The 8,209-nt window shown below is 39.2% G+C and overlaps 1 non-coding gene across 1 annotated transcript; it reads right to left on the bottom strand.

The window, feature by feature from the left end:
• Positions 1-1,874: 1,874 nt before the first annotated feature.
• Positions 1,875-2,000, bottom strand: LOC111753497 (U6atac minor spliceosomal RNA). The gene has a single exon (XR_002788285.1). It is a non-coding gene; the product is annotated as a U6atac minor spliceosomal RNA (small nuclear RNA).
• Between the last annotated feature and the right edge of the window lie 6,209 nt (positions 2,001-8,209).

Raw genomic sequence — 8,209 nt, 5'->3', positions numbered from 1 at the left:
CAAGACAAATGGACCAAATTAGCCATCTGTGCAAATAACCCATCCTGGGAGGTGACCTGTACATGCCTTGTCAATGAGAACAAAGGATTTCCAGCCCAGAAAAGGCTCAGGAAAACTGGACTGCATGTCATAATTGAAAGTAGTAAAGTGTGCAGTTGTGCTTTACTTCACTGTGGATGAGGTCATGGTACTTTAGCAATTGGATTTAAGGAAGAATCGGAAAGGAAGAATGCCTCATCATTTGTGCAGGACTGTCTGGAGACTCAGAACACCCCCCAGGACCACTACGATTCTCCACGAGGGATAGCAGAGCTTTCGACAGGCAACAGGTGTTTCCTGGACCACTAAACTTCATGGAAACAGGGTCACAAAGAGAGAAAGAAAAGAGGAAGAAAAGGACAAAACAAGCTGAAAAGAAAGAGACAAATAGAGAAAAGAGAGGAAAGAGAGAGAAAAGACTCAGGACAAAAAAAAAGGGGGGGATAAAAAGAAATCATGCTAGAAACAAGCATAATTTGAGCACTCAAAATGTTAGAATGTTTGTGAGATCTCCCACCCCTGTCTGGTTTACTTTAATTATTAACTTTAATTTTTCTGTTACAAGTTTACATTGCGTTTTCATTAATTTTTTTTTTTATTGTAGTACTGGAGATTGAACCCTAGTGTCTTGAACATGTTAGGCAACACTCTACATCACCATCTCTTTTCATTTGATTCTGAGTTTTGAGGCTGGGTCTTGTTAAATTGCCCGGGCTGGACTCAAACAAGCAATCTTTCTCCTGCCTCAACCTCCAAAATAGTTGGGTTTAAAGACTTGGACCACTGTTCTCAGCTTCCTAGTGTGATTTTGAGTATGGAAATTATTAGCTCACTCCTGAACATCACTGCCTTTAGTTCAAGGTGGTTTATCAGTTAAGGCTGCATTTCTTACCTGAAGAGCTTTATCTCCCCCATTCATAACCTCCTCAGTGCCCTAGATTTGGGTGATACTTGCAGTCCTCATAAAGCTGCCTTGAGTTTTCATAGCCCTGAAGTTTTCCATAGCCTGCTCTCTCTAGGTCGAATGAAAGCCTAACTTTCAACTCCCAACCATCACCTCTTTGGTCTTGTTAGTGAATTTGTCAACCAACAAGATCAACTCAAGCAAAATACTCCTATAGAACTGCCTCCTGGTGAAATAATGATCTCTGAGAATCCTATTGGCCTTTATCAAATGAGCTGCAGGTCCTGGACATGCTGGACACTTTCTTGTTCAGACTTGCACACACGTCCTCAAAAATACAGGAGCGGATGAAGCTACACCAACTCGTGTCAGAGTCATTCAAGACTCGTAATATTATAAAATAAAGGCTTCCAGAATATTTTAACATCTGTAAGGATGGGTGTTAATTTCCTTTTTAAAAAATTTTATTTAAAGAGAAAAAAAGCAAAACAGAAAAAAGGGTGGAAATAATACAGATTTCAAAAAAGTAAACACTAAGACATCACTAGTTGATAAATTACATATTGTCATCTTAGAGATAGTTGTTCAAGTTACAAAATTAAAACATACAAAGTAGACATTCAAACAGTGGGAGTACAAACAGTTCTGTTCAACTATACAACGAAAACTTAGTAATGTGGTTATCGTACACACTTAAACATACATGTAGTTATATCCTTTAGAGCCACTTTCCTTCCCTCTATTTTTTACAGTAGCGAATACACATTTTGGGTTTTATTACTCCTACAGTTCTTATTACTTTTTACACTAGAGATACAATGTGATATTTATGAATATGATGCTTATTTATTTCACTTATGAGGATAGTCTCAAGTTGCTTCCATTTACCTATGAAGGCCTCAAGATCATCCTTTTTATAGCTGAGTAGTATTTAAAAAAGTGGTTAGATGCCATGAAGTAGATGGCAATGCCTTAACCATATGCATGTTGTCAGGCCCAAGAGCCCCTTCAATCCTTGTCAAGGGGAGTGCTAACCTTCGCTCCTTTCATGCAACACAGGATGGCTGTTAATTTCTAGATAATGAATAGCAATGGAAATGATTTCTGTCCATAATGGCACAAACTAATTGTGTGGATTCTTACAAGTCGAACTCTCATTTGAGCCAGTTCTCACATCTTCCTGAGTCTCTCATTTATGAACTGGTTGAAAAAAATCATTGATGTGTTCATTTGATACTTACATAATCATAATCTTACTGGTTTTGAAAATTTTGCTTTCAAACTATGATAGAACATCTATCTTCATTCAGTGTGTCAGCTCACAACAGTGTAGCTTAAACGAGTACCAAGTGAATACAGATTATTTTTTTTCTGTTCAACAACTAATAGTAATATGAAATCTAAATAAATATATCTGCTAAAACTATAACACTAAATTGAAACATCACCAGAATTTAGAATATAATCTTTGAAAAGGCAGTTGCCACGTTTGTGTTACTATATAAATGTATATGCATACACACGTATCTGTTACACATATAAACAACAACATGCACATAGATGTGTTGGAATGCGGCTGCTAACCTGTAGTTAACAATTTTCAACACAGCAATTTCAAGCTTGTGGGTTTCTGTATCACAAGTATGCATCACCCTCAATTAAACAAGTAGTCATAAGGACACAGTGTTAGCTCTGTTGCTTAACTCTTTTAATCACTATTACTCACTTCTGCCTGTCATTTGCTTTTCCGTCATTCTCCCTAAGTCAAATATGTATCATCCCCCAACAGACGTGGTCCCACTCATTCAAGTGGAAATAAGAACCTTTCCCAATGAAAGCAACTGACCGGACCACATGAAGCAGAGGGCGCCAAGTCCAATGGCCCATTACTCATAGTGAACCAATGATCCACTGAAATTACTGACCAGGTAACTAGCTCAACTAGGGAAAGGTTTACTACGTCAATAAAAGAATCCACTGAGCTCTTCCTTGCTTCCACCTAGACACAGAGCAAGATGTATGCAACCAGGAGGGATGCTCGGCCATGCGCTCCAATGGAGGCACCTCACTATTCCACCCCTGGGAGCCTCAACTTCAGCCTGGATTCACACAGTAGTCCCAGCAGTCAGTGGCCCACTACCTAGGCAGTGCAAATTTATCTTCAAGATACACAGACTTCAGAGGCCTGGGAGTGCTCCCTCTCCCTGAGACTGAAGTTCAGATTCCTGAGAGAAGGCCAGTGCGAAGTCATCAATCTAGCACTCAGGTTTTTAAAAAGCACTGCATCACTTCTTGAGATACATATTACATATGTTTAGAACTTTATCCTGTTTTTCTTCCTTTCTTAGCCAGCATTCCATGGCAGTGGAAAAGAAATCAAAGGCACTCACCACACAAAAGTCCACACTGAAGCACATTTAAGTGTCAGGTTAAAACTAACAAAAGGCAGGAAGTAGGGAGTTAAGACCTAAACTCTGTCTTGAACTCACCCTATTGTGCCTAGGTATCCAGGGGTCAGGAAAGGACTCAGAGTCAGAATTAGCTACTTCTGTTTCCTTTCACTGCTGAAATATTAAACTTCAAAAAATATTAAATTGACGTGAAATCCCCAAGTGCCCATAACCCGTACAGGGTGGTAATCTGTGTGTATCTCTTGCTTAAAGGCGTGTTTCAACCTTACACCTCTCTGAATTGGAAAAACATCTGTTATCTGCAGTCAAGCCCCTTTTCTATGTAATCTATTTTCTGTCTGACTTGAGTTCATTCCCCTCCAAAAGCACGAATAAGTCAATAAATAAGAAAAATAAAAGGTACCAAAAAAGAGGGGGAACAGATTTATTAACAAATAACAATGAACAACATATTTTTAGTTTTATGAGGAAAACAATAAGCTCAAGTTTAAGCTTAATTTTTAGTTCCAATATCAGACATGATTCTGATTACACCTGGTCATGTTTCAAATTCACCTGACAGAAATAATTTTTAGTTTCAACATCTTAGCAGGTAGAGAATATACCTCCTATGCAGAGACAGGCTCCCCTTGGGATCTGGCATAGGTGTTTTGCAGTTCTATTTTCCTTTGTATTTTTGGTACTGGAGTTTGAACTCAGGGCCTTCGCAGTGAGCTACCTCCCCCATACCCTTCTGCAGTTTTTAATTTTGCGACAAAAACTCACTGAGTCACTAAAATACTCTGGCTGGGCTCAAGCATGTGATACTACTGCCTCAGCCTCCCAGTGTTGTTAGATGACAAGCACGCATGCGTCACATACCAGAACTTCCTCTGGATCTTTCACACCAGTGCTGAGGTAAGTATCTCCTGGCTGTGAATGTGGGTCCACTGTTAGGAACTAAGAACACATTGGTGTATTTTGTAATAATAAACTACAGTTGCTCGGCTGTGATCAGTAACATTGCTGAACCAATTGTCAGGGATTATGAAGAGGTAAACTACCAGGAGGATCAACAGGCATTTGGAGAGTGACCCTCAGAGCTCTAGCTGACAGCCTCAAAACTCATCCCCATGGTTGATCCTTGTGCTCCTTGACCTGAGACAGTCATTCCAGGATCACCTCTCTTCAAACATGAGAAACTGTGGATGATGGAGGATCTCTGCCCACCCAAATCCCCAGGGGGAATTTGTAAAGTCTTCAATTACCACCAAAGAGGGCAGGGGAGGCAGTCTTTCTTAAAAATCAGGAGCCTCTAAAGAAGTGAGCAAATTATCACTGTTTCTTTAGCCAAGTAGCACAGAGTCCTTTATACATTGAACAGGAAGAGCAAGAGTGTGGGGTAAAAACAAAAAACATTAGGGCAACCACTAAGTTTAAATGAGAAATACATGAATGCTCTGTCTCCCTCTCAGGGATAAAAGCTTAAACCTATTTCCTGCTTTCCAATCATCCTTTCCTCCCCATGTACAAATACAAATCATTTTCACTTAATCTTACAAGAGAAGAATTCAGTCATTGAGAAGAATGCTCTATATTTGTCCTTCAAAAAAAAACTGCTCAGTAATTGTAGAGTATAATGAAGACTATGAGAAAGGACATAGTTCAAGATGTAGAGAGTGTTCACAAGATTTATCTTCCAAATTTCTTGTTTCAAAGTAAAGAGCAGAAGACAAATACAAAACGGGGCTGAGAACAAGGACAACAAATTCAAACTGAGGCTGTCCCAGGTAAACCTTAATATGGGGTATCCCTAGAATTAAAGTTAGAAAGGTTTTTGGTGAGGCTTTCACCATCTGTCCTTTGAGAAGCAATGGGGAGATGACAGTGCCTGGTTCACCTGTGTTCTAGAAAGATCCATCAAGAACTCAGATACAAGATGGATTCAGTCTCCAAAGAAACAGATGATATTTAGGTTATTGCAACAGATCTTTAAGAAGTAATTAACCTGGCTAATCCAATGGGGTCGATGTGAGGAATTAAAATGAATAAATTCTGCAACTTCACAGAGGTGGGAAAATTCTTGCTCATAGGCAGGATACATCATAGGGGATAACTGGAGAAACAAAATAAGTTTTGGTGGTATTTGGGGAAACTGAAGCTAACAGGTTAAGAAATATGAACAAATTTACTAATAATCCCATATGGCCTTTGAGCTTTCTTTTAGTAAAAGAAGACTCTAATATGATAAAGGCCATAAGTAGAATGGACAAGAAACTCTGAGACTTGGGAAACACATTACTATTCAAAGCATGGTAAGACCCTACACAGCAGATCCAAAGATGTTCCTTTGAGTTCTGCTAGTTTGATATTTAACTTCATTATTTTGGAAAATATTTGTCCTTTCATGCACCTCGGTCATAGATTTTGAATCTCAAAATAGGTGTATTCCTCTATCTCTATGTGTTATGGCTCATGCAGCTCCCTCGTATGTGCAGAAGAATACCCTTCCCATCTTGCCTACCTAAAAGCTTTGTATCATGTCCCCAAATTATTGATTCTCTGAGGCCTTCTCTAAAAAATGACCCCCAGCAAGCTTAGCCTCCAGTGGAGCACCTATGTGTTTCCTCTGTCCTTCCTAAACACCTGACAGTGTTGTCACAGCCATGTAGCATGTTTCAATCCCACAACACATAAGCAGAAATATGTTGACATAAGCATTCTCAAAAGCTTCTATTTCTGTTGTTTTTAAAAGACAGCTATCAAACTTTTTTGTGTATTCCCTTCTTCAAATTCAGTGAACGTCATTAAAATCTCTGAGATGACTAGCTTCTATCAATAAAAACCATTACAGTGCACTGTGGAAGACATGATAAGTGGGTCACTAATTTTATTAGAAATACCACTGCAGACCTCTACCTAATTTTCTTCATTTTATCATTTAAGAAAAATGAATTCCTGCTATGCAAGCCTTCTATGGTAAAGATTTTTCCTACAACTAAAATATAGATAATTGACTTGCTATCAGTTAGCCATTGCCAAATAACAATTCTACAAGCATTCAGGCTAGTGGGGCAGTTCTGCCAATCTGAAACAGACTTCTGCTAGGCTCTGTATCTATAGGTACTGGTAAGCAGGCTTATCTACGAGGGCCTTGGCAAGGACAGCCACTCTCTACTCCATGTCCTCTATCATCTTCTACCAGTCTAGACCAGGTTTTGGCAGATAGGATGGCAGGATTTGGGGAGAAAGCAGAATATGTGAGATTCCACTACATTCTGTAAGCCACGGCAAGTTACCAGGACAGCCCAGTTGTAAGAGGAGGCCTAGAAAATTGTAGTAATCAGTAGAATGAATCTTTCACACAGCCATAGGACATGAGAGTTTGAGAGCTGATGTTGTGAAATTATTTGTAATTCCCATATAGGAAGCCTCATATTATTTTTAGCTAAATGTTTGCTATTCTTAACCCACAGGGATGCTGAATGAGCCATTTATTACTGTGTCCATAGTAGGTTAAAGGGGAAGCCTTTGGAGATGCAAGGAAGCAGATGCTTTACCACAAACCAAACTACTGTTGGGATAATTATATCTTTGGATGCACGTGTGCAGGAGAAAATTCTCATCCATCTACAGGGACTTTGGAAGGAGACAAGGAGGAAACCAATAAACAGAAGAACTTCAGCTCCCGGTGGATGTTTAAAAGCTGAGATAACACAAGTGATCCCTATTCTTGACATTCGGTAATGACTACCTATTACTCGTGAAGAGCCCACTGCACTCCAGTCATCTGTTTAGGATAATAGCATCTTTGCCTGAAAGCAAAGCCTCACGCTAATCTACACAGGATCTTCCAAGACCATTTTAAGTAAACCACCCCTATTGTTCCCTTGATTAAAGGTCAAAGGAAACTTAGAAAACCTGTGAGATGTTTTGCAAAGGTGCATTCTTGACCTTGACCAATTTAGAACTGGGAAACAGAATGCCCACTGCTTCAGACAAAAAAAAATATCGATGAACACTTTACTCCTTTATATATGTGAGAGACTAGCTTGATGTTCACCAAGTTTTTCTTTTGGATAAACTCCATGCCCCTGCCACCCTGAGTCTAGGTAGAGACAAGACTGGCTTTTACCATTGGCTTGCAAATAGAAAATATCCCTTTGGATTTAACACAGCATTCAGTAAACTATAACATGCAGGTCAAGTTTGCTCAGTGATGCTTGAATGGGATACAGACATTCAATTCATTTACACACTATCTACAGCTCCTAGAGGTGGATAATAGCGGGATTGAATGGATTTAACAGATACTCATGGTCCACAGAGCATCACATATGTACTATCTGTTCCTTAAAAAAATGTTGACCTTTTTTTTAGGTGTATTGAAAATATGCACCTTGTCCATTCTCTCTTCTCCTTATCTGCTACCTGGAAGATTTCAGAACAATTCTGAAGACATGATTGGACCTTGCAGAGGCCAATCATGAAGCAGCTTAGATTTCTGAATGACTGTATGGAGTAGACCACAGGTCCATCCTCTTCTCTCTTGAGACCCACATGGAACCACGATGTGGGCAAAAGTGAATGACAGTGTGTTGTGTTAAAGTACCAAGATTCAATGGTTATCACAGAGGCTAACACTATATGACTTAACAGCAAAGCACAGTACTCTATAAAAATATGATACTTAAAAATTGAGTACTTTTGGCACTGAAAATGAGCCTTTTGATTTAAGAACCTACATCAAAGCTTGGAAGAGACAAAAGTGGTTACGATTTTTTTCTAAAATTGAGATGAGTAGATAGACCAAGACCAGAGACAAACTCCAGCACCATCTTTAACATCTTCCTTGTGTGATGTTACTTAGAGAAAA

The sequence above is a fragment of the Cavia porcellus genome, unplaced genomic scaffold (assembly GCF_034190915.1).
Source record: "Cavia porcellus strain 051 isolate PalLab524CR breed Dunkin Hartley unplaced genomic scaffold, mCavPor4.1 scaffold_5, whole genome shotgun sequence".
Taxonomy (NCBI): Eukaryota; Metazoa; Chordata; class Mammalia; order Rodentia; family Caviidae; genus Cavia; species Cavia porcellus.
Note: the sequence above shows the minus strand (reverse complement) of the source record. Positions and strands in the feature narration are given on the sequence as shown.